We start from the raw sequence: 23,835 nt of genomic DNA on the forward strand, positions 1-23,835 counted from the left end.
TGTTCAATCGCTTATTTAATAAGCATTTTCACTACTACTTTTCTAGAAATTGCATGTATAAAGCATAAAATTTATAGTAACATGGCATTTAGTATGTGCTCAATAGATGTTAATGTCGTTACTAAGCACAATTGGGATTATATTTAGAAATTATTACCATTAACCATTGTTACAATGGGTTTTATAGGCTTCCCCACTCCAGCATTGTTAACTATTTGTCCTTAAGTAGCAGAAATTGTGTAATAAAACAAAAGGTCACACAGAGTTCAGTCTGAGATTGGGATGACTGAATAGGAAAAGGAAAAAGTCCTATGAGAATTTGTTGAAAATTAAGACCATCTCCTTTCCAATCCCTCTTTCTCACAAGTTGCCCACCTACTATACACAGGGGGTGCTCCAGGAAAATAATCATCCACTGATGTGGATGAAATTTCTAAAAAAGTCTTTGCAGAAGTTGGAGGGAGTGATATTTCTGGCTGTCATAATCCTTCCTTCTCTTTTGAAATATTGTCCTACCATCCTGCACATTAGTGGGCCTAAGATGCAAGAACAAAATGCTCCTCAATCCCTTCGAAATAGTCTTCCAGCTTGTGACAAAAGGAGTGAAATGTCTACTCTTCCTTTCCTACTTCAAAGGCTCCTATCTCAGAGACAAGGGCTTAATATCTGTGCTTTGTCCAACTCCCCCACCCTGACCTAATTTGCAAACCCCTGGAGTACTCTTCTGCATCCTTCCCATGTGAAGTTATTTATCTTCCTTAAGAGTCAACTAGTCTGTTTAGGGAGAATGCTCCCCCAAGCTCTGTTGATAATCCCTTCCAGTGCAGAGTTACTACTGTAATCACAAAGTTTTTAAAAATACCTTAGATTCTCATGCAGCTGCGATCACCTTTTGCTCTTCTTGAAACCCTCCTATGTCTTCCCACTGCTCTTGAACTAAAGTCTAAAGTCTTTATTATCGCCTTGGAGACCTGGCATGATCTAGCTTCTGTCTGCCTCTCCAGCTTCATTTGGGTTTCCTTGCATTTTACCCCTGCTCAGCAACTTCATTCTCAAGGCTCCAGTTTATTTCTTCCTCTTCCAACCACCTCTTTCTCTGCCCAAAACATAATTCCTGTTCTCATGTGGTTTCATCTTGGTAAATTAACGAGGAGCTCAATTGCTGGATCTTACAGCAGGAGTGCATTTAGTTTTAAAGAAACCGCCAAACTGTTTTCCGAAGTGACTATACCATTGTGCATTTCCACCAGCAATGAATGAGAATTCCTGTTGCTCCATATTCTCCAAGCCTGCAGTCGGTGGTGTCAGTGTTCTGAATTTATACCATTCTAGTAGGTGTGCAATCTCATTGTTTTGATTTGCATTTTTAATTTTTAAATTTAATTTGCATTTTTTTCTCTGGTGACTGCTGGAGTGCACACTTTCATAAGCTTTTTTTTTTTTTGTATCTGTATATCTTCTTTAGTGAAGTGTCTGTGAAGATCTTTGACCAACATTTTAATTGAATTCTTTGTTTCTTATTGGTCAGTTTTAAGAAGCCTTTGTATTTTTTGGATAGCAGTCCTCTATCAGATGTATTTTTTGCAAACATTTTCTCCCAGTCTGTGGCTTGTCTTCTCATTGTCTTGATTCTGTCTTTCATAGAGCAAAAGCTTTTAATTTTAATGAGGTCCAGCTCATCAATGATTTCTTTCATGGATTGTGCCTTTCATGTTGTTCTAAAAAGTCATTCCCATATCCCAGGTCATCCAGATTTTCTCCTGTGTTATCTTCTAGGGACCTCCTTCATTTTCAGATGATGAAACTGAGGGGGAGAGAAGTAAAATGACTTTCCTAGTCACTTAGTAGCTGAGGAAGAAAAGGCCAAAATGGTTCTGCCCTGAATCTCCACATAGTACCTTTCCCACAACTTACCTTGATGTTTCCCTGACTCAGGAGCCTAACCTTGATTTATTTTTTAGAACTGCAGAGTCCTTTTCTGGGCATAGGTCCTTCTAGTGTGAGCCAGCCAAAGTTGGTCCTGTAATGCCTCTTAGCCTGTGTTAGTTATCCCATCTTCTTTCTTTTTTTTTTTTTCCTTAAAGATTTTATTTATTTATTTGAGACAGAGAGAGGGAGACTGCATGAGTGGGAGGAAGGGCAGAGGGAAAGGGAATTTCAAGCAGACTCCCAGCTGATCAAGGAGCCTGAAGCCAGGCTCAATCCTACCACTCTGAGATCATGACCTGAGCTGAAACCATGAACCAGCTGCTTAACTGACTGAACTACTGAGGCACCCCAGTCATCCCATCTTCTTATACAACAAAGACAGCAGCTGTGGTGTGTGCTGCTGTGTGTTACCTTGGTCCCTCCATAACAAAGGACTCTCTTTCCCTGGCTGCGGGGAGCATGGTCCATAGAGCCTTCAGCTGTCAATCCTCTCCAGAATTATTTAAAAAGGGTCACCTTATCCAAATTGAGGACCCCTTTCCTGAGTCAGCCTGAATCCAATGACTAGTTAATGTGGAAATGTAGTGCCTGGCCTCACGCCCCAATACTGCCTAACTCTATAGGTCATCCCAGATTCAGAGTTGCCAAAGGAGTCAATTGAGGCTTTGGTAAGACTGCCGTAAGCTTTCCCTTTTTTCCCATAGATATTAATCTTAAGAGCTATCTGTAATATAGTTCCTACATGCTTCTCTCTGGCTCAGAGTCTGCTTCCTGGGAACTTGGTCCATGACAACTGGTGCCAGAACTGGTTTGAGAAACCAGGGGCTAAGAAGAGATTTTGGAGCTGGATCCCTTGCTGCTCAGTTGGCAGTGAGGACCTCCACCAACCACCAGATAGCATCTGGCATGAGATAGCAGTGCATTTATTAACCCTTATACCAGAGGTAAACCGGAAAGGTATTCTTATGGAAGAGAATGTTCTAGCAGGTTTGAGAAATAGGGGGAAAGTAACTCTAAGAATAGTGAAATGGGGGTAGCTGTTGCTAAGCACAATGGACATTTGGGAAGGAGAAAATGAAAGATTGTGAGGGATTAATTGGCAATTAAAGGCTAAGTCTGCAAGTCAGAGGGCTTTCTTGGTAACATTAAGGGAAGTGCTGATATGAGGTGCCCAAGAATTATTAAGAAGTTCAGTAGTGGCTATGGTGTGTAGAGTAGAGCTGATGATAAGGAATGCCTTTATAGAGCTGGGTTCCTTGACAGCAGTGAAGATAATAGGATCCCAGAACAATAGCTGGAGGTGGTTTTACTTAGCCCTATCATAATGAAAGTCAAAGACAGAGGAACAGCCTGGAGACTGACCCACAGAGAATGACAGAATTGGTTAACACAACTTCGTATCATGAGGAACAAAATAGATGGGCAGACAATAAGGAACCTACTCAATTTATATAATCTAAAGCTATCAAAGATGTATGATTAGGATGCTGAAAGCAGTTGCCCCAGTAAAAAGTTATGACTTCTCATCCAGTTCCAGATATGAGCCAATTATCAAACCTAGAACCCACTGACTGAAGGAGAGGTTGTGTATCCAGGAGGAAGGATTCTATAACAACACAATAAGTCAACAGATAAGGATTCCTCCAGTACTTTTCCAAATGAATCTATACACATTTACTCAGGGAACCATATGTTGGGGGAAAGGGAATACTCAACATTTGAGAGTATTGGACCCTAGGTCTGAGTTGATTGGACCCTAGGTCTGAGTTGATACACAGAAATTTGAAGAATCAACAAAGGCCCTGTATTAGAGTAGGGCATATGACACCTGGTAATAAATGGAACTCATATCTATATCTGGATTATAGTGCAGGAAGACATATTTGGTAATGAGCACACTCTTGACACTGGCTTCTTGACCAGTGGGGTATGTGCTACTGTAGTGGAGAAGGCTGGATGGAAGCCTCAGAAATTGCACCTCTGCTCTCCTGCAGAGGTAGTAAGTTAAAAAGAATGTTACATCTTGGAGGAATGAAAGAAATCAGTACCATCCTTGAAATTCTTTCCCATCCTATCGTGTTTTAATTTATCAGTATGAGCCCTGAAAAAACCAGATGGATCTAGGATGGTCAAAGATATTTCAAACTCATACTGACGTCAGTTGCAGCTGTTTGCCCTGAGGTTTCTCTTTTGGAGTAGATTACCATAGCCTCAGATTCTTGATAGGCCGTCCCTGACCTGACCAATCCATTCTTTTGTTATCTCTGTCAGAAAAAGATATCTGGCAGACTTCAGATACGCTTGAGACAGAAAACTGTATACATTTACAGTCTTGGTCTAAGGCTATGTTAATTCTCAGAGACTTGAACATTGTACAGAATATCCCCCTGGCTCACTCTATCAATGGAATCATGCTAATTGGACTAGATGAAAAAGTAGAGGCCAGTTCTTTGGAGCCCCATATATTTTAGGATATAGAAAAAAACTAGGAAAATTTAGGGGGCCCATATTAGTAAAAATTTTGTTTTGAGGGGCGCCTGGGTGGCTCAGAGGGTTAAAGCCTCTGCCTTCGGCTCAGGTCATGATCCCAGGGTCCTGGGATCGAGCCCCACATTGGGCTCTTTCCTTGGTGGGGAGCCTGCTTCTTCCTCTCTCTCTCTGCCTGCCTCTCTGCCTACTTGTGATCTCTCTCTGTCTAATAAATAAATCAAATCTTTAAAAAAATTTTTTTTTGTTTTGAGTGTTCAGTTGTCTGGGGTAGGTAGGTCAGATCATCTCTGCAGAAAAGGGCAAATTATTTCCTCTTGCACTTCCCAGCACAGAGAAAGAAACTTAACACTTGGTAGACCTCTTAAGTTCTGGAGGCGACACATTCCATATCTAGGAATGGTGTTACAGCCCAAATACCTCGGAACACATAGGTTGCCAGTATTGATAGGGCCTAGAGAAGGAAAGGGCTTTGCAGCAGATCAAGTCTTCTGTGCATTATTTGACCCTGACATTTGGCTTAATGATCTAGTGGACCTATGATATTAGAAGCATCCCCAGTGGTGGGAGAAGACTCCATGTAGAGATTATGCTAAACCCCAAACATGAATCACAACACAGACTATATGATTTTGGAGCAAGACCATAGAAACTCTAACAAGTAATTATATACCTTATGAAAAATAGCTTCTGGCATGCTATTGAGCCATGGGAGAGGTGGACTGACTGATCATGAGAAACCTAATGACCTTGGAGTCACAACTGTCCATCATGAGCAGGGTCCTATCAGACCCACCCAGTCATAGTTGGACAGATCCAACAAGCATCTATTGTAAGATGGAAGCAGTACAGGAAAAATTAAGCATGAGCAGGCCCAGAGAGCACAAACAAGTTATGTAAGCAAGGAGTCCAGACTCCCATATCATCCATCACTGTTGCAATAGAATCTCTCTCTCAGTTCTCACGTATGACCATCTGGAGGATCCCTAACAACCAACTGGTGTATGGGGAAAACCCCTGAGCTGGATTCTAGGATAAGGGTGCTATATATTTAAGTTTAAGTCACAATTCTAGCAGGGGTAATTAACCTTGCTTATCAGGAGGAAGTATGGCTTCCGTTACACAACAGAGGCAAGCAGAACCATGTTTGTCACCCAAGCAACTCACTTGGGTTCCTCTTGATACTCCCTGTCCAGTGAGAAATTAGTGCAGCAACCACATAAAGGCAGGATAGGATGATCAGGGGAAATTCCTTGCAGATGATGATATGGGTAATGCCACAAGGTAAGCCAACAGGAGTCCAAATACTAGACAAGAGTGGGGAGCGTCTATAATGGTTGGAGAGGAAGTAGATGATGGGTATCAGCAGTTACCTTGAAACCAGCTGCGGTGCCCAGAGCTAACCTTCCTGATTTTCCTTTGGGAGAATCTTTACCCCCACTAAACTGACCCCAGAATACTAGGGGAGATGCTTCCAGAACTTAAAGTAATAGATCCAAGCTGGATGAAGAAAAGACTAACGTAGGCTGTGGTCATTGCCTAGATTCCCATTAAGTACTGAAGAGCTTCATTCCTCCACCTACTGAGACACCCTCCACTGCCAGCCTTTTGTAATATTTGCCTTGGCTCAAGCTAGTTGCTTTGCCTAAGGCCACATGCCTCCTTTCTGCAGCAGCCCACATCCAAAGACTGAAGGGTAGTATCATTGAAGAATACTGGTTTCTCAGTGATGGCTGTGTCCTCAAAACACAGGAAGTACTTTGCACATGGTAGTTTATTAATACATTTCTGTTTATTTGAACTGGAAGCTAGTAAGGAATGAGTTTCTGAAGGCTTTAAGGTTCATAGCAAAGCAAGGTGGCAGCTGGCCTGGCAGGGAAGCCTCCGGGTGTGGAGCTGGCCTCGGGGAAGGATAGGTTGAGGCTGAGGAAGTTAATGAACCTGATTCTGCCTACCAGCAGCCTTCAGATCCATTCCCCTCCCCTTCGGAACCTTCCAGCTCTTGCAGTGCATGCCATAAAGTGTACTGATGTAATGTCATTTTGTTTTGCTCACTCTTGTTTCATTTGTGATCATCTTTGTCCATACAAGCATATCACCTCTTTCAGGATGAGACCTTGTTTTTAAACTTTTCTATTTTTGACTGCAATTGGCATGGCACTGAGAATTTAGAACATGTATATTTGCCCATCAACTGACCTCTAACTCAGCTAATGGGAACAGTATTTTCCCCTAATTTCCAGGTGTGGTGGCAAAGAAATTTCACTTTAATTTGCTGGGTATCTGTCTCATGTAAGAAAACTGGGAAAAAGGTACCACAGACGAAGGGGGAAAAACACAACAGCTCTCTGATCCTCAAGCTGGCCTGCTTTTCTCTTAGTCTCTATCTGCCTGTTTGAATTTCGTCACAAGGAGTAATAGATTTCTTTGTTTCCACTCTAGATCTGGAGTGAATTAGCATTCATGTTTTTGTTTGTTTGTTTAGTTAGCAGAACTGTCTTCCATATTTTTGGAATCATGAGATCTTGGAAGAACATGCTCAACAGAAAGAAAAAAAAATAAGGAAGACTTCCTCCTCTATTTGCTTCCCGGATTTTTTTTTTTTTTTTGAAATTGATCCAATGCATAATAATTTGGTGGTAGTGGTTGTTAAAATCCCTGGTGTAGGCAAATAGAGATAACAGGAAATTTGGGGGGCAAAACTCTGGAATTCCCTGTGTTATCTGGTGGCAGTCTTTTTCATTTATAGTCCATTTAAAATTTGCCTCAAAGTCTATGGCCTGATAATGTGAGGATGGTGTTTCCTCCATTTTGCTCCACATTGTAAGGCCATCCTGGGGTGAATGCCATTTTCCTGTTGCATTTTGCTGGTAGTTTCACTGTAAGATATATTAAAATGAGACATGGCTGTGTCTGAATCTCTAGGTTTATCAACTAAGGAAGTACTGTTTACAAGTGATTAAATGAAATAAACTAGTTTAAGGAAAAAACAACTAGCATCTACATTTCTGTAAATTCCCAAAGCAAAAATAGACACTTGGACCCTGGACTTTGAAAGACAAAAATCTTTGTTTATCTACATCTTGTTTTCTATGTACCTTTGAGAAAGCAAGTCTTGTTCTCAAATTTCATTTTGCTACAGTAGAAACTTTGGGATCCAAAATTCTGGCTTCAACTCAAACTTCTATTATATACTACCCATGTAACTCTGGTTGTCTATTCTCTCATTGGCTCAGTTTTCTTATTTAGGAAACCAAAACAAAAGACATGATATTGTAAGGTTGTTGTAAAAAATTAAGTAAAGAACTTAATCATTGGTGCAGAGCATGGCACAGAGTGGGCACTTGGGAAATGGGAGCTGTTTATTTTCTGCCCCTCTTTTTAGAGGTGTTATGAAGAACTAATCAGTAATAATGATGATGGGATGATGGCTGTCTTAGCTTGGGCTGCAATGTATGACAAATAGCACAGACTGAGTGGCTTAAACAACAGACATTTGTTTCTTACAGTTCTGGAAGCTGAGAAGTCCAAGGTCAAGATGCGGGCAGATTCATTCCTGGTGAGGGCCCTCTTTCTGGCTTCTTGCTCTGTTCTTATGGGACAGAGAGAGAGAGAGAGAGAGTTGGGAGGGGTGCTCTGGTCTTTCTACCTCTTCCTATGGGACATTAATCTCATCATGGGGTCCCACCTTCTTGACCTCATCTAAACCTAATTACCTTGCAAATATCGCACTTCTAAATACCATCTCATGGGGGGTTAGGCTTCAAGATATAAATTTTGAGGGACACAGACATTCAGTCTGTAACATCTGAGTGACAGACAGTGATTTAGAATACTACATCGTTCTTTGCTGCCATTCCCAGCTGGTCTTATTCCCAGTGTCTACCTTGTGCTCACTAGTAGTGAAAATTCCAAAGACAAAGGACCCTGAGAGAGTGTCAGACTTTGAGGAGCACCAACCCCCAAATTTCCCAAGACTTGAGAGGGAAGAAGGATGATAGATGGAGGTAGGAGAGACAAAGTCTAGTGCACCACCCTATGATAAACAGCGTCATTTTCTGCAAGGGTGGGGATCCCAGTGCCTGTGGTGGTGCCACTATGACTAGAACACAGGCCTCATGTCAGGCAATTGGCAACTGTTGTCAACTCCTCTTGCAATGCTTAGATGAGTAGGTCTTGTTTGTAGCTCTACCAAGGGTGGAGGCCTTGGTACTCATCTGACATGAGGCTGATTACCCCATGGCTGACCAGAAGAGAGGCTTAAAGGAGAGAGACTGAGGAAGAGTTTTGAGATGACAACTTTTTGAGCTCCTTTGGAGGAGAGAAGGCTTGAGTGACTCAGGGAGGCTGCCCATATGTGTGCACAAAGGGGTGGGGGAGATGACAGCAAGCCACAAGCGTTATAGGAGAATGGATACTCTAAGCACCCCATTCACAGGCAAGATGGAGAGGGGCTACCTGCCAACAACAATCTCCTTCCTTCGACAGCTTTGTACAGGCTGCACATTGATTTCGAGATGTATAAACTGAAACATGCTAGTGTTTTCATTTCCATCAGACTTTGGTTGTATAAACATGATAAGAAGAGGGGGGAGAAAAGCTAGTTGAGATGTAACATAGACATTCCATAGGGTCCCGGAAGCTGGAAGGTCACAGTAAGCAATAAGATGGAAGTAGCTAAAGGAATGAAAAAGAATGATGTACAAATTAAAGATAGAAGACTAGAGGCAGAAAAATCAAAGAAATTCCAGTTCTAAGTTCCCTTGGAGATAAGTAGTGGAATATGGTTGAAAGACCATGAAATTGGAAAAAGAGATATGCTAACTCAGCTTTCCCATTTATTAGGCTTAGTGAACTGCTCATATTCTCCATTTTCCTATCTATGAAATGAGGTTAACCTACATGGTCGTTCTGGGGATTGAATGAGACAGAACATGTCGTACAAGTTAGGATTCTTGGGTGCAGGAAATAGAATCCAATTTAGGCTGAAAAAGAACTTATTGGAGAATGGATAACCTACAGAATCTCCATTAGGGCTAGAAAATTGGGCTTAGAGGCTACATAGTCAGAGATGCCTAATTTTGGATAAAAGATCTGGGCTGAGGGCCACAGGAATGGCCCCTTTCTCAGGGTGGGGATACTGGAAGCTACTGCTGGACTGCCCCATCACTGCTACCTTGGGAAACTGGATCTGGCTGCCATCATCCTCACCCAAATGAAATCTGCATGGTACCTGTTCCTTTAGGTCACTGGCTTCTAAAGCAAAGTCTGAAGCAGGTGGTTCTGATGGCAACAGCTAAGTCACATGCCAGGCCCTAGTCTTTGAAGGAAGGTCTGGTGTCTCCAGTGAGGAATTTCCCAATCACAAGAAAGGTGTTGAAAAATGCTGAGAGACTAAACAACAACAACACATGTATACTGTCTTTATAAGTCTGCAGCTGATAGTTGCTGGACAGGAAGTTCTTCAACTCGGCAGTGGGAAAGGTGGAGAAGGAGGACGAAAGGGTCCCGGTCATGGTTTCCACTAACCCACTAAAGATGGGGCCCACTAATTAGGAATGTTGTGTTTGGTTCATGTTGGTGGGATTTGTTTAACCTCAGTGTTACTTTTCTTCTCCCACGAGAGGCTGGCGAACGAGCTCTTATGGACAAGCAGAGGCAGTCATGTGATTAAGTCTGATAAATAATTCAGCTTATTTTTTAGCATCAGTTTAGTCTCCACTTTCTATTCTTTCTGTGAACACTGCAGTATAATCCATAAGTGGTGCACTGACATCCAAGTCTTGTTAGAGAAAAATGCTCATTCGGAACCTAGGCCCTTCCCTTGTCACCAGCACCTGGTTAAAAAAAATGTTCTCCAGAAAGAAAGAAAGAGAGGGAGGGAGGGAGGGAGGGAGAGAGAGAGAGAGAGAGAGAGAGAAAGAGAAAGAAAAACCCAGTACGTACCTGTAGCACCTTCTCAGTGAAAGCAAATATAGATAGTTTTCTTCTTTCTTTTGTTACCATATAAATAAAGAGGCTACTGAGATTTCACAAGTTGGTTGGGCTTTGAAGTGAGCAGAGAAACAAGCACAAGTCCCATGGGCATAACTGAATGAGGTTTTTTGATTTTTGTTTTTGTTTTTCCCCATCACTGTTGGCTGAGACAATCAATGGCTTTGGTTCCTACTTAACCTCAAGTTTTCCTCCACCAACTCTACGAAATCTTAATTCCAATTCAATCCCAGTGCCCTTTTGAAAAATCATGGGTCAGCATAATTCTGCTTTAGGATTTAGATCCAAAGTAGAGTTTGTGTGGTTGGTGTTGCCACCATACCTTTCGATCTCGGCTCTGTCTTGGCATGAACCGGGCATTTGACACACGTCTAGAGTGAATGACAAAGAAGCACTGTGACCTAACACTGCAATTCCCAGATGCTAGGCTGTCTCAGGGTACAGAGAACTGGGTCACTCTTCCTGAGTTGGACGCCTTGGGGACACCTTGAATTTGTTCAGAGCCTGGCAGTTGAAGGTAATTGCTGAAATTGCGGAAGGGGTAGAAAAGAGGCAGCTCTACCAGGTCTGTGAACAAGGGCCTATGATCTCAGGGCCTATGACAAACCCCCACACCCCTCAGTCGGGCAGACCCAGACAGGTGGACTGGCAGGACCCCACCTCCTATTTCTACCAGGTATCCCATGGAGCGTATCACTCTCCCTGATTTCCACGATTCTCTCTTCCTTGCCTACCACGCTCCTACCACACTCTTTGAAACAGAGTTTTGGTGGCTAATTCTTTTAAACACACACACACACACACTGATTGATTTACGCTTCCCTGGAGGTAACTCTGCCTCGTTAGAGCCCCTCCTGTGGGATTTCCTTTATGGAGGATGGTGAGAATCTTCTCCAGTTCTCTGACATTCTTACAAGTACAAAGGGACAGGAAGTCTCTCTTTATACTCCTCCTGTCCCTTCTATTCTCCAGGGGAGCAGAGAAAGCACATGCTGCTACTCATGGGCCCCGGGGGCAAGGTTCTGAGGGACTATTTTTAAATCAGGGCAAAAACATCCGTGAACAGTGTGGTGGCTGGCGCCCCACTGCGGAGCACAGACTGCGGGTAGCGACCTGGGGTCCTGTTGGAGAAGCACTTCTGAGACGGCGTTCACGGTGGGAGGAGAAGACAGGCTGAGGCCATGGTCAAGGTAGGCTTAGATGCCCAGCCTTAAGCACTGCTTCTCAAACTGTGCCATGTACTACCTGGACGGCTTGTCTGACACCCATGACTCCCTGGGCCTCCCTGGCAGAGTTTCTGATTCACCAGATCTTGGGTGGGGTCTGAGAATTTGCATTTTTAACACATTCCTGTCAAACCAGCTGATGTGGCTGGCTGGAGGACCACGCTTAGAGAACCCTGCCCTGGGGTATTGCTCCCCCCACCCCCACCTGCTGTTGGCTGCAAAGTGTTATGGAATGACCATGGGGTTTGGAACCACAGAGGCATGAGTTCGGAGCTTATTCCTGTTCCTTCTTACCTGTATGTCCTTGAGCAAGTTCCTTAACCTTGCTGGGAATTAGCTTCCTCATTTGTGTGAACCCCACCGAGCCTATGAGGTAATTTATACAAGGCCCCTTTGCACAGTGCTTGGCAATTGGTAGGTGTTTACAAAATACTGCTCTCCTTCACCAAACCCTCTTTTTCTCTTGCTGCCTTACAAATAACACATTTGAGAAGTCACTCGAAGGGAAACACTAGACTAGACTGATGCTTCCAAATCCTAATGAGAGCCCTGGGGAGATTTCACTGGATACATGGTCCTGTCTCAGTCTTAACCAACATGTGGGCATGCGTCATGCCCCTGGACATTCTCAGAGCTCTGCAGGGCTGGGTGGTGGAGGCACAGCCCTGCCTGCTCTCCTGTGTGTCTCACCACAGGATTTCTACCCACTGGATTCAGTGACTTCTTGTTTAGCCCCTCACGGGGTTTCTAGCACTTTCCTGATGGGTCTTTGCACAAATCATTCCCTCTGCCTCTTAGGCGCTTTCCTCACCTTCTGTCTGACAAACTCCTACTTTGCTTGCTACTATCTTCAGATTTCAACTCTATTACTATTTCCTCAGGGATGTCTACCATCAAACGAGGCCTGAATACCAAGTATCTCTGCATCACTATAAAGCTCCATGAGGGTAAAGTTCACGCCAACTTTTTCCTTCTATCTGTGTGGTAGAGGTTGATCATGCCTTGTGGCCATCCTGTATTTTTGGACCACCTTCTTAAATCTCGCCAGTTTTCTTCATTATGAGTCCTGCATCTTTCAGAAAGAATCCAGAACTCATTCACATCTCTTCCTTTATGACTGGAGTCCAGGCAGGTTGCCCAGGCTTGCCCAGTCACACTAAACTGTGTGAGACCAATCATGAAGTACTAAGTGAACAACCAGGTACCAGGAGGCTTTCATCACTGGCCAGGATGGCATCAGGGCATGAAGCTGTCAGAGGACAGCAGTGATGAAGTTTCTGTCATCTGATACCCAGCAATGCTTGGACAACCTCTTGTGTTTGTTGTACCCACTGTGGGGCTGTGGGGGCTGCCTGGAGCTGGTCTGTGGTGTGACCGGGAATTGGTCACAGAATAGTAGCCTCGAAACCAAATTCTCTGGCCCTCCATAGATTCTGGGAGACAGCTAAAACACACAACTAGTTCAGTTCTTCTGCTTGAACAGGCTAGAATGGGTTTGTAACCAAGAACCCAGGCACTTCCATCCTATCTCTGATGTCTAGCATAGTACACAGCGTATGGCGGGTATTCTGTAGTATTTGTTGAGTGGGATAATTTAGTAAGTCTTTACTACAGTTAAGCACTAAGTTATGTCCATAGGAAGTTACGTGGATTTATCCTCATAAACTTATTAATATCATCTTCTCTTGTAGACTGCATAATCCCTCAAAATATTTGCTGTCCCTACTTGGGAGAATTAAATTTATCTGCTTCATTGATACAGGCTTAGCCATGTCTTGCTTCAGCCCGTGAAATCTGAGCAGAAGTAATGTGTATCACTTCTGAACAGAAGCTTGAAGAGCCAGCATGTGATCCTCTGTGCCCTTTTCTTTTCTCGCTCTGCTAAGAGTCAGGCAATATTCCAAAAAGGGGCTGCTTTGTTAGCTGGGGTCCTGGAGAGAATGTGACATAGAGCCAGATGAATCTGACCTGCAATAAACATGCAACATGTTAGAACTGCCAGTCGGAGAGATGTCGGTGCTCTTTGTTTCCACGGCATAACCCAGTCTGTCCTCTAACAGATACACTCATGACACATGAAGACACTAAGGACACAAGATAATTGAGACAGGATTTGAACCCAGGCAATTTTACCTCTCAGAGCCCGTTATATCTTAACCGTATACTTACCCCTACCTGGCTTAATTAAGAAGACAAAAGAAAGAAGAAAATCATCACCCATTTTGTATGTAATTATAAATGAGGAATCAGAAATAACCACACGTTCTGAAGATATTTAAAGCATTATGAAGCAGCGTTTTGCAACATGATGTGGAAATGCACTCGGAGACTTGGGTAAGAGGATAATTTTCTAAGTAACAAAATTAACCTTAAGAGACATAAAGACATAAAACAGACCACCATAAAAGAAACTGAAAAGATGATTAAATATCTATCCAACCACCTCCCTGACTCCTACACCTGCTGGCCACTGCTTAAAATATTAGGCCTACACTGCTTCATGGGTAAATTGTTTCAATTTTTAAGTAACAGATAATTCCCTACTATTTAAACTGTTCCAGAGGCTTCATACAAAGCTTTCGCCTTATTTTTAGAAATCCAAAGTAACATTGTACCAAGACCTTGCAAAAAAGCACTAAAAAATTAACCTAGCATCCAATTTCATTTAAGAATAGGAACGATAAGTCCTTAAATTAAATATTGAAAATACATGATTCAGCAAAACAATAAAATACAGCAAGTGGAATTCATTTTTGAAAATTAAGTATAGCTTAGTACTTGATATATGTTGAGATCATACACTATCCTAATATAGATCAAAGAGAAAATGATGTTCATCTCAATTAATGGCCAAAGGCCTTAAATGAAGTTCAATAATTAGTTTTATTTTTAAAAAGATTTATTTATTTATTTATTTATTTATTTATTTATTTATTTATTTATTTTAGAGGAGGGTTACTGGGAGAGGAGCAGAGGAAGAAGGAGAGAGAGAATCTCAAGCAGACTCCCCCCTGAGCAGGCAGCCTGATAGAGGACTCGATCTCAGGGCTCCAGGATCATGACCTGAGCCAAAACCAAAACTCAGACATTTAACTGACTGAGTCACCCAGGCGCTCCCATAATTAGTTCTGATTTAAAAACATACACAAACAACTCAAACAAAAAGGAAAACTACAATAGATGGATACTTTCTTTACCAAACAATAAAAAAGATATTTCATACCCTCAGTCAGCATCAAGTTTAGGGTGAAAACACTAGAAACTTTAAAAGCTATGGTTTTGCACTCTCAGCACTGCGGTGAGACACTATTTGCTGTGTATGGTCTATTACAGTTAGACGAGTATGAATAAGAGATATGAATATTACATCAGGAAAACTAAAAAAATAACCTGAAAAACTATTAAAACAAGAGATTTCAAAAATTGATATTTTTACAGAAATAATGACACACACAGAACTTCTATTTCTTCCTAAAATGGAATAAGAGGGACTGAACTTACCCCAACTGATATAACCAAACACCAATGCATGCAAAACATGAAACAGCAGTTTTTGAAACAATGGACATTAGGCAACAAAGGACATTGATTCCCAAGGGACAGAAAACAAATGTTCTAAGTCCTGTGACTGCTTCAGCTTCTGCCTTTAGAGAGTTTCCAGGCTGTGGTGGAGGAAAGGGAAGCAGGCAGAGCTCAGCTGACCACCTGAGTTGAGACTGTTTATGCAAACAGAGATAATTCAGGGAATAGAAGAAAACTTTAAAAATGTGTAATTAAAATCTTCAAAGAGTTAAGAGAAGTTACTGCATCTGTTGAATAAGGCCGACATTCCAGTGAAATAAGGTCAACATTTCCAGTTAAAGACAAGAAAGAATTTTGGGGAGTTTAAAATATGAGAGAAGGAAAATGAAGGGATATTGGAGGATAATGTTGGAGAAATATTCTTGCATATAGAAAAAAAAAAAAGACAAGAAACCCCCAACAACCCTGGAAAGTAGAGGAAAAAAAAAAAAAGAAACTTAGAGAATAGATCTAGTGGATAATAAAATTCCAGAAATAGAAACCAAAAAACAAAACAAACCAAAACAAAAAACAAAACCGAACTGAGAGGAGGGAGAAAAGTATTACAATGATACAAGTAGTGGGGGGAAGAAGAAAAAAAAAATAACACAAGTAAACATCTTACAACACAAAAAATAGAGTTTTCTGATAGAAAGAATCCACCAAGAGCCTAGTACAATGAAAAGAAAAAGACTCATACCAATGAGCTTCATCATGAAATAACCATAAACTGAGAATAAAGAGAAAAATCCTCAGTGTTTCCAGGAGGAAAAATAGATTATTCATAGAATAAGAAAAAGAATGGTATTGTCTTCTCAATGCAAATGGAAAGGAAAAAAGACAATGAAGATACATATTTGCAATTCCAAGGAAATAATAACAATTATTATTATAATTATTGTTATTATTAATTTAATTTGTGTGAAAGGGAAGCTGAATTCTATACCAGCCAAACCAGCAAAGCAGGGGCAAGGGTAGAATAAGGATATATGTTAAGACTGGCAATGTCTCAAAAAACTTATTTCTTGTAAACTCTTTCTCAAATGCTGCTGTAGAACGTGCTTCTCAAAAACGAGGGATGAAATGACCAGAGGGAAACATGGGACTGGAAAAGAAATGGAAGGGAGTCCCAGAGCTGCAATGGAGCAAGCAATTCTCAGTAGAGGAGGAGGAAGGATATGGCTCAGCTGAGATTTCTTTGGGGAAAAAAACTGAACCAGTAGATTCTATGAAGGAAAAGACTACCTGGAAACAGAACTGAGAGATATTTTACAGTTCTTTTGGAGGGCGTGAATAGGAATTATCATCAGTAAATGTATCCACTTAAATGCAATATGTAAATCTTATTCTGTTTCTTTTCATTTTCTTAAGCACAGAGTTAGTGATCGATAATGTATACAGCTGACTCTTGACCAGCACAGCGGCTAGAGATGCCAAAAGTTGAAGATCTATGTGTAATTTTTGACTCTCCCGAAACTTTACTACTAATAGCCTACTGTCGAGAAGTCTTACCAATATCGTAAACAGTTGCTTAACATACATTAGATATCTTAGATGCATTATATACTCTATTGTTTCAATAAGAAAGCTAGAGAAGAGAAAATGTTAGTAAGGAAATCATTAAGAAAGAGAAAATACATTTACAGTGCTGTATTGTGGAAAACAACATACCGTTCTTCATGTATAAATGGACCTGCACAGTTTAAGTCCATGTTGTTTAGGAGTCAACTCTGCTTTTCCAATGTTAAGGGGAATTTTTCAAAATGGTAACATTATGAGACTCTCACAAAATATGAAGTGAACACACGTCATAGGGTTCATTTAAGCCATCAGTTATGGAGGAAACCAGTAAGGTGTTACAACCAGTTCAAAGGACAGTCCACAGGACAGACGTATGAAGAGGTAGTAATTCTGAAGTAAATTTCCTAATAAATTCAAAACTGTCCCCTTCTGCTAGGGAGAAGACAGTTGAATTTCCACTGGACACAATTCATTTCCATCTTTGTGGACAGTATTCATTTATTATACTATCAGTTTTCTACAATTCCTAAAGTTATAAAATGGCTCAAAGACAATGAAAGGCACAGATCCAGTAAAATCAGACAACTCAGAAAGGTCCACAAGATAACGTCTAATATTTCACTGAAAGAATATCCAGTAATTTTTCTGCCTATTTCAAAGTTTTTTTTTTTTTTACATTTGTTTCTGGCACATTATGTAAATTTTAAATTCTGTTTTTATTTAGAAGTGTAATGGAGGAAAACATGTGTGCTATTAGCCAAATTAAAGGGATATATAGGTGTTCAGATAATTGAACAGAGTTGTGCTAGTAAATCTTAGAGCATTTTACCCAAACTGTAGGCAGAGCTCCATGAAGGACAGATTTTTGAGATATACTTTAACATTCCTAAACCTTTATGACGAGAAGCCTGTTGTAGTTAATCTTTATTGCATATTCTTTTTTTAAAGAATATTTTACTTATTTATTTATTTATTTATTTATTTAGAGAGAGCATGAGTGGGGGGAAGGGCAGAGGAAGAGAGAAAATCTCAAGCAGGCTCTGCAGTGAGCCTGAAGCCCAGTGTGGGACCCTGAGAGCGTGACCTGAGCCGAAATCCTTATTGCATATTCTAAATGCATCTTCTAGAACCTTGAGGTCAAACATTTTAGTTCATAGTGGTACCCGTGTTTTCTTAGTAGCTATAGTTAGGGTTACAGTAACAGGAGAAAGAAGACAAGGGCCAAAACACTCAAGGCGCAAAGTCTAGTTCTTTGTCCACAAATCTGGTGTGTGGGACACGAAGCCTCAGCGCAGTGCTTACTGCATTTAAGATGGGTCTGTAGCCAAATATTTGACTTTCACCTTGGAGTTTTCTTCTTTCACCACTCCCTTTCATCTGACCTTTAGGTTCTGTGCATGGAGACAAGTAAGAATACAGAGTTGGTGGAGAATCCCAAGTGTCTGGAAGAGAAAGCCTCTTAAAATCATCACTATTTTGAGTAGTAGGGAGGGAGAAAATTGTTCTAAGACTTGGAGGAGGAGTTGTTGTGAGTCACCTCCAAGAAATGACCAGAGCCAATAGCAGTTATTAGACTAAGTAGAATATGGGGGTAAGAAAGGAGAGTGACCACAGCTGTGCCAAACTTAATTTGCTAACGACTGTCCTATTGGTGGATGCTAACTTCGGCAACAGAGGATGTCCTCCTTTCTAGGTATGTATAAAATGCCTGTTTTTTTCTATTACTCCTAACAATGGATTCCCTTAAAGGACCCAACCTAGAAGATGTTTCACGCTATTGATTCAGAGTCCTTTATAACTCTCTCTTCCCTCTCCTAAAGACAGTTTATGGAACAGATTTATGGATCAAGTTAAACAAAGGTATATGGTGAATGTCCTTTTTCTTCCTAGCTTATCGGGGTGGTGTGTATGTGTGTGTTTGTGTGTGTGTGTAAAAATCTGGAGGTCAAGGGAAGGAATGAACTTGTGTGAAGATCTCACCATGCATCAGGCTCATTGGTATGTATCTTACCCTGTGAGATAGGGATTTTTATCCCAGTTTTACAAACGGGAACATCAAGGCTCTGCACCTGGCCCAACACAAGACTGCCAGCCATCTTATTCCAGGTTGTTTGGATTGCAAACCCACTCTTTCTGATGTATCAGGCTGTTTTGCTGGAGGTGTGGTGGTTGGTCTTGTGCAAATCTCATTCCCAGCTGGGATCCTCTTTTGGAACTCTCCTCCCTGTTTCAAGTTTTGTCTCCCAGTGTTGTCCATCTTTGGCCTCTAGCTAATAACTACCCTCTGAGACTTTTCTTGGCCCTGCTCCCGCCTTCCCCTTTTGCATCATCTGTGCCATTTGCAACAGGCTACTTGGGCCCCTCTCTCAGGGTAGCTTTGAACCTCCTCAAAGGTCTTCTTTCCCTTCTGACCTCTTGTGGCACTTAGAATCTACTCTGCATTTCATTTGGAATTTATGTCCTCCTTCTGTTAAGTGTTACCTTTCCCACAGTTCATATCTTAGATCCCAAACTAGACCATAAGAACGTGAGGACAGGGATGTTGTTTTAAACCTCTTTGAAAGTCTTGACTTCAAGTACAGGACTTTGCACAGAGTAGGTGCTCGATAAACAGTGGTTAAACACCTTCATGAATGAAGCCTTTTGTAAGCGTTTCCCTATCTCCCTCTCTTCACTGTTAATATGAAAACAACTGTTCCTATATCATCAGAATTCCTGCAAAAGGGGTAACTTCTGGTAAATAAAATTTTCCCAAGACATGAATGAGTAATCAAGGCTTCATTTATTCCAATATTCCTAAGAACAACTGATTTGCTTTTCCATAGGGGGTCTGCGTGTTTGCTGTTAAGGAAATATGGGGGATTTCAGAGCAGGCTGAAGGGGGAACTGTCTTATTCAGAGCTGTGTCCACTCCCCTTGTTGGGGAGGTTGACAAGGACCAATCCTGGGTATAGCAGGACTGTAACAACTGATGCCACCACTCTTAGTGGCTTCTGTCCTTTGTTCCCTTCCTCTTGGTTTCTCAGTACCACTCTGTTCTTACTACCTCCAACCCTTGTTTCTCTCTGTCCCTGCAAACTGAGGCCCTGTGGGGCTGGCCTGATCCCAGCGCTCTCCCTACCCCTTTCCAGAGTGTTCCCAGAAGAGGACATTCACAACCAATCCTGCCTTTTCCTCTGCGTGCCTCCAATAATGACTGGCTTGGCTCAGTCACTTCCTGGGTAGTTTCCCACAACAGAAATCTGTAGGGTAACCCCGTAAAACCCAGGTCAGCTTCTGTAACTAAGACAATTAACTTCATTAACTTTCATTATGTTTTCATCATTTCCAATAAAATTCTTTCCGAAATACCACTTATAAGACACGTAGCTGCCTATCAGTGTAAAATTTTTTTTCATCTATTTGGTTCCAGGAATTGAATTTCCTCATAAGAGTCGTTGCCCAACTTCATGTGGATACAATTTAAGACAAAGCTCTCCAATCTAACATGACAGACGCCTGCGTCATGCTCTTTTTTTTCTTTCTTTTTTTTTTTTTTTTTTTTTTTTCTCCTGCAGAATGAGAAAATTCTCCTCTAGGCTCAGCTTCCCCACCACGTCCCCCCTTCAGTGGCTTTGTAAATTAGGCAGAGTCATTTGCATTTTTACAGTCTCAAACCATTCATAGAAAAATCCCATTTTGCGTTCTAAAAGCCAAGTAATAAATTTAGAATAATTTGGCAGTGAGATGTCATTCAGCTCTCCGATTTAAATAAGGAAGGAAGGAAAACCATTCGTCTCACATCCATCCTTGGAGGGGAGAGAGAAGTGCATCTTTAAGAAATCATGGGAGAGAGTCGTTCCCTTCAGAAATCATTCACATTTCTTTCTGAGATGTTGTGCTTAATATCAGTTATCCATTTTCCTTTCTCTTTGTGCCATCCCCAGAATTCTTCCTGAGAAGCTAACATTAATCTTCTGCTTTGTTTCAAGGCCTCTATTTGATTAACCTTTTTTTCTTTCATTTGGGAATGACTGATTAGCGAGCAGAAATTAAATTTAAAAATGAAATTTCTCTGTACAGTGGGTTTTCTCAAGCCCACTAGACTTCACTAGCAGTATGATGGGATTGCCTATAAACCCTTCTCTTTTTTCTGTATTGTGGTCACTAGAAATACAAAATTTATTTGGGACCACATCTTGAATCTCAGAAACTGGTTGATATAAATCTACCCTTCCATCCCTGCAGGGTGAGATTTTTTGTGTCCTCGAAGTTCAGGGTCTTGAAAGGAGGAAGAGAAATTTTCAAAGTCCCGAGGGCAAAGGAATTTGATAGAAAATACTTTAGATAATTGTCAACCTCAAGACTAGAGGTGTCCAGGTGTAGAATTTAATGTCGTTATTTTAAAGATTAGGAAAATGAGACATAAAGGTAATATTATCGGTGAAGGCTGGAGGTATCTGCAGGTCTGGTTAGATTTCCCTGTGAGAGATGCTTTGTCTGATGCACTGTCTTCTGGACACAAGCTACTGGAATGTAAGTCTGGTCTCATTGAGCCTGTCCTGAATTTCAATCAACTGCTCCTTCTCATGGGGCATTCCCCCCAGTGTCTCCGAATGGCACAGTTCATTCCTTCCTGACCTCTATTTTCTTCGATCTTCCTTTTTCTCCTGTCCTGAAGTTTCTCTCTCTCTGATTACTTATTGAAAGCACTGATATGTTGTTCAGGCAAAGGCTGGAATCAAGAGCAAGGTAACTGACCTAAAGGTCACAATAAAGATGATGGTGTTAATAATGGTAACAATACCTTGCATTGCCATTGTTGTTTCCAGCATGCAGAGCTCTTAACATTTCATTTTCTCATCCCATCATTCCAACCCTGGGAGATGAGTTAGGTCCATATCATCTTTGCCATCTTCTATGGAAACCAAGGCTTGGGTAAGTTAACTGATGTGTGTAAGGACCCAATCCAGGAAAGGAGATGAAATCAAGGTTCAAGCCCATGTTTTAGGACTCTGAGACCAGGACCATATGGCTTCTCTGGAATCCAGTCTGATCAGTCTGATCAGTCAAAAGATATCTTGCTGCCAGGTAGTGCAGGGTGATTAAACTACCACAAAGATTTTGGATAAACATAAGGGGGAAAACAAACGTTGACAGGTCAGTAAAACATGGGAAGAGTTCACTAAGGGAGATTGTGTAATCTCTCCCTTAATAGAGGATTTACCTGAAGCAACAGTTCCTACTTATTCCATGAAACATTCCGAAGTGTGTTTCCAGAAGACAGTATATATCCAAAACACTAAAAGACATGACTAATGGTAACCTCAGGCAAATTACTCAGTATCTTCAAAGTCAGTTTCTTCATCTGTGAATAAGAGGGTTTGGGGGAGGATTACATAAAGTAATGTAAGTACCCTGGCACAGAGAGGCCATTCAATACTCACTGCCCGTGTTTAATGATGGTAATATTTTCACTTGTATGAGGAAATAACAAGCACAAAGATTTGGCAATAAGGACATTCTTAGCTGTGCTTTTATAAATAGTAGTGAGAAGTTGGAAACAACCTAATGTCCAGAAACAGAGAAGGGGTCCAAGAGAGCCTGCTGGTAAACATCTAGGAGCCAGACTATTAGACAGTCATTTAAAAGACTATAAAATATGTTATTACATGGTGAGATGTTTGCAATTTCTTGTATTTTAAAAAGCAAGCTATAAAATACTAAGGACAGTGTGGTTTTTTTTAATAAAGTGTGTGTGTGTGTGTGTATAATATATTTAATTTAGACATAAAAATCTGGATTGGTTTACCTTCCAATGGTAACAATACAAGGGGAGAAAATTATGAATGTCTTTAATTTTCTTATTTTTGCTTACCTGTTTTAAATTTTTTCCCAGCGATGAACATGTTTTTCAAGCGCCAGTCTTTGTTGCCTCCTCCGCCCCATCTTCCTTAATTCAGCAGGTCTGTGCTGCAGCCAACATTCACTAAACCCTCAGTTGACAAGGGTTTTTTGAGTATCCACTATAGGACAGGCACTGTTCTAGGCACTGGATGTAGATAGAGGTGAATGAGATGGACAAAGCTCTTCTCAAAGAGCTTACATTTTGTTGGAAGGAAGATCCAAGACAAACACATAAAGAAGGTGGGATGGACCCCATTTCCAGGTGAGGTGCATATTTCTGGGGAAGCCACTCCTCCTAGTAACAGTCATTCCCCACTCCCTCAAGCACCCTGTAATCTGAGATCAAACGTCATTTATTGGGATAAAGGCTGCTTATCTCTTGTTCAAGTGCACGATTCCCTTAGGGGTGAGGACTGTGTCAACACTGGTAATGTATACCTCAGTATGAGTCATTTCCTGAAAGTAGATTATCTGACCTTGAAGGAGTGCGGGGGAAGCAGTGAAAGTATATTGAGGAAGAGCTGGGGGTCACAGCGTTGCCACTTTCAGAAAAGTAGAGGACATTAAGTTGCAGTCGGGTGGGGCCTGGGTGTGCAGGAAACAATACAGTGCAGAGTGAGCATGCCATTGGGGTCCAACCTCCGTGAACTGATCTTGGTTTTAGCAGCTTCCCCATGGATACGAAAACAAGGTCACTTTCTCTTCTCTGTCCCTCTCCCAATGCTTCCCTCTCCATTGTTCAAAAAAACATTTCATTTTTTTTCCAGATGTGGCAAAACTGTCACTGGTGCCACAGGCTTGTTTCTCTGGATTCCCAGACACTACTTTATCAGATGACATCACTCCTTGTTTCTCCTATGCAATGGTTAGAGATCTTTTATGATTGTGTTATAGTTATACATGTAGGCACTCCACTTCTCTTCTAAAAACAGGTGATCATTAAAGACAAAATTTATGTCTATGAATCAAGTATGGTTCAATAACAGCTTTCAACAGACCCCAAAATATTGTCCTTATGATGGCAGTTTCCGTACGTATCCGGTGTTTGATAAGTCACTTATGGCATGAAATGAATGTAAAATATGCTACATTATGAGCATCACCCAGCCATCCACACTGGGATTTCACTCAACAGCAAGTTGCCATGGCAACAGTCAGGTGGGCTCCACTGCATTTCCCACACTCACCTCTGGGCCACAACATGGAGGAAGAGGCAAAGCCTGGATCTAAA

The 23,835-nt window shown here is 41.3% G+C and overlaps 1 long non-coding RNA gene across 2 annotated transcripts in view; it reads left to right on the forward strand.

Annotated features, from left to right (window-relative positions):
* Positions 1-11,523: 11,523 nt before the first annotated feature.
* Positions 11,524-23,835, forward strand: part of LOC116870381 — a 39,934-nt gene continuing 27,622 nt past the window's right edge. For both annotated transcript variants that reach the window (XR_004383206.1, XR_004383207.1), the window contains exon 1: positions 11,524-11,600. This is a non-coding gene — a long non-coding RNA (uncharacterized LOC116870381). The remainder of the gene's footprint in view (positions 11,601-23,835) is intronic.

This window comes from Lontra canadensis, unplaced genomic scaffold, assembly GCF_010015895.1.
Source record: "Lontra canadensis isolate GAN:19392208 unplaced genomic scaffold, GSC_riverotter_1.0 scaffold23, whole genome shotgun sequence".
Taxonomy (NCBI): Eukaryota; Metazoa; Chordata; class Mammalia; order Carnivora; family Mustelidae; genus Lontra; species Lontra canadensis.